At 38.8% G+C, this 3,658-nt stretch overlaps 1 pseudogene; it reads right to left on the reverse strand.

The window, feature by feature from the left end:
* Window positions 1-268: 268 nt before the first annotated feature.
* LOC112622677 lies at window positions 269-755 on the reverse strand (annotated as a pseudogene).
* Between the last annotated feature and the right edge of the window lie 2,903 nt (window positions 756-3,658).

The following is a 3,658-nucleotide window of genomic DNA, read 5'->3' on the forward strand; positions in this document are numbered from 1 at the left end:
TATTATTTTTATTTTTATTTTTTAGCTGCACCAAAGGCATGTCCTAGCTTTATTAAAGGGCCTGTGCCACTGAGTCAACATAAAAACACAAAAAATCTCATCAGTTTAATAACAATGAAGAACCCTAAAAATGGAAAATGAAGGGGGTAAGGGAAGAGATCTGCTTATGGCACTGAGCCTGGCCACAGGGTCCCCCGATATTGCTGTTGCTACGAGGTCAGGGGGACAGCGATTGTCCTGAGCCCCCATTCACCTGGGTTGAGGACCCTCACTTCTTCTGGGGTGTGCTCAGCTTCTGCATGCCTCTGATCTTGTCCAGCAGGCCAGAGTTGAAGGCCTTGGTGGGTTTGTAACAGTCAACCAGCAGCTCCTTGACCCTGGCAGCCTGGACATCATCACTCTCCATGTCCAGGAGTTCATCCATGTCAATCTCCAGTTCTGGTATCACCTCTTCCTGGCAGCTGGGGAGTCGTTTAGTTGCTCCAGGATCCACTCCTCCAGGTTGAAGCCCTTCGTAGCTCCTTGTGGTCATACTTGATGGTGACCTTCCCTTGGCGCCTCACTGGGCCTTCATCATCTGTGCTGCCCAGGCCCTCTCCTGTGGCCCTGGGGGGTGGGCTCTTAAAGTAAACACATGGTCCTGAGTCACCACTCCCCCTCCCTGGGGCCAGGGCCACTGTCTGCCATGGTGGCCACGAGGGCCATGTACGTGCATCATGTCCCTCCCTGCACCTGGACGCCCGCGCCTGGCTCATGGCGGCTGGCTCAGGTTAGTCTGCTGGCTCTGCTCTGTGAGGCTCCACGGAGATTATGGTGGGGGCACCTGGGGACAGCTGCAGCATGTGGAACCCCCAGGTCTGGCCTGGCTGCACCCATGACTTTTTATTACAGAATCAATTTTCTCACTCTTTGGTCTGTTCAGATTTTCTATTTTTTTCATAATTTAATCTGGGTAGGTTGTACTCCAGGAACTTATCCGTTTCTTCTATGTTATCAATTTGTTGGAGTATAGTTGTTCAAAATAATTTCTTCTGTGTCTTTGTATTTCTGTGGTATCAGTTGTAATGTCTAATTTTTCATCTTTTATTACTTTTGAGTCTTCATTTTTTTCTCAATATAGTTAAAGTTTCTCAGTTTTGTTTTTTTAAACAAACATTTCTTTTTGTTGATCTTTTTAAAAATTAAACTTTTAAGTTCAGGAGTACACGTGCAGGTTTGTTACATAGATAAACGTGTTGTGGGGATTTGTTGTACAGATTATTTTTCACCTAGGTATTAAGCCTAGTACTCAGTGGTTATTTTTCTGGATCCTCTGCCTCTTCCCACCCTCCACCCTTCCATACAACCCAGTGTGTGTTGTTCCCCTTTATATGTCCATGTGTTCTCATCATTTAGCTCCCACTTATAAGTGAGAACATGCAGTATTTTGTTTTCTGTTCCTGTGTTAGTTTACTAAGGATAATGGCCTCCAGCTACATCTAGTTCTTGTAAAGGACATGATCTCGTTTTTTTATGGCTGCATAGTATTCCATGGTGCATATGTACCACATTTTTTAAAAATTGAGAAGGAGTCTTACTTTATTGCCCAGGCTGGAGTGCAGTGGTGCAATCTCAACTCACTGTAACCTCTGTCTCCCAGGTTCAAGCAATTCTCCTGCCTGAGCCTCATCAGTAGCTGGGATTACAGGCACATGCCACCACGCCTGGCTAGTTTTTGCATTTTTAGTAGAGACAGGATTTTGCCATGTTGGCCAGGCTGGTCTTGAACTCCTGACCTCAGGTGATCTGCCTGCCTCAGGCTCCCCAAATGCTGGGATTATAGGCCTGAGCCACCACACCTGGCCTGTACCATATTTTCTTTATCCAGTCTACCATTAATGGGTATTATGTTGATGGAATATCTTTGCTACTGTGAATAGTGCTGCAATGAACATATGTGTGCATGTGTTTTTATGATAGAATGATTTCTATTCCTTTGGGTATATTCTCAGTAAGGGTATTGTTGAAAGTGGGCTGTTGAAGTACCCTACTATAATTGCATTTCAGTTTCTCCTTTTAGGTCTAATAACATTTGCTTCATATATATGGGTGTTCCAGTTTGGGTGCATATATATTTACAATTGTTATATCATCTTCTTGAACTGATCCCCTTATCATTATAGAATAATCTTTGCCTCTTTTTACTATATGTGGCTGAAATTCTATTTTATTGTATATAAATATGACTATTCCTCCTTGCTTTTAATTTATGTTTGTATGGGATCTTTTCCCATCCCTTTATTTTTAGTCTGTTTGTCTTTACTGCTAAGGTGAGTCTCTTGTAGGCAGAATATAGTTGGATCTAGTTTTTTTATTCATTCAGCTACTCTATATTTTTTAATCAAAGAATTTAAACCATTTACATTAAAGATTATTGTTAGATAAGAACTTACTCCTGCCATTTTGTTAATTATTTTATTGTTGTTTAATAGATTATTTACTCCCACATTTTCTTTTGTTGTATACCTTTGTGGTTTGGTGTGAAGCTTTTATCCTTCCTCTTTATTATTTGTGTATTTGCTATAATTGCTTTCTTTGTGGTTATCATTGGGCTAGCATAAAGAGTCTTGCCAAAATAGACTATTTTAAACTGATAGCAACTTAACTTTGGTCACATAAAAATACTCTGGACATTTTCCTCCTTTCAATTTAAATTTTTATTGCCTAATTTTTCTTCTCTATTACATGTTCCTTAGCCACTAATTGTAATTGTTGTTGTTGTTGACCACTTTTACTTTAAACCTTTATGTCAGAGAATTGAGAGATTTATATAGCACCATTATATCACTGTGGTATTCTGAGTTTGATTTATGAATTGATTGCTACTGGTGAGTTTTATACCTTCACATGTTTTCATGGTAGTAATTATTGTCCTTTTATTTTCAGTTGTAGCACTTCCTTAAGCATTTCTTGTAGGGTTTGTCTAATGGTGATGAATTCTCTCAGGCCTTGTTTTTCTGTAAAGGTCTTTATTTCTCTTTTATTTCTGAAGGATGGCTGTGTTGGATATAGTATTCCTGGCTGAAAGAATTTATTTGTTAAACTCTCTTTTAATATATCATTCACTCTCTTGGCCTGCAAGTTTTCTGCTAAGAAATCTGCTAATAGTCTCATGGAGATCCCCTTCTATATCACTTGATGGTTTTCTCTTGCAGCTTTTAGAATTATCTCTCTGTCTTTGACTTTTGACAGTTTGATTATAATATGCCTCAGAGAGGATTTTTTGGAAGTTGAATCTAATTGAGGAACTTTGAGCTTCTAGAATCTGGATGTTCATATATCTCCCAATATGTGGGAAATTTTCAGCTATTATTTCATTAAATAGGTTTTCTGTGACTTTATTTATTCATTCTCCCTCTAAAACTACCATAATAAGAAAATTTGTGTAATTAAGGGCATCCCATAAGCCACATAGGCTTTTTTTAATCCTCTTCTATTCTTATTTTATTTTTTCCCGTCTGAGTTATTTCCAATGATCTGTTTAAGTTCGGAAATTCTTCATTCTGTTTCGTCTATTCCTGAAGCTCTCAATTGCAGTTTTTATTTCATTAACTGAATTTTTTCAGCTCTGATGTTTCTGTTTTTTTTCATGTAATATCTATCTCTGTTGAAATTCTCA

Source organism: Theropithecus gelada, chromosome 4 (assembly GCF_003255815.1).
Source record: "Theropithecus gelada isolate Dixy chromosome 4, Tgel_1.0, whole genome shotgun sequence".
Taxonomy (NCBI): domain Eukaryota; kingdom Metazoa; phylum Chordata; class Mammalia; order Primates; family Cercopithecidae; genus Theropithecus; species Theropithecus gelada.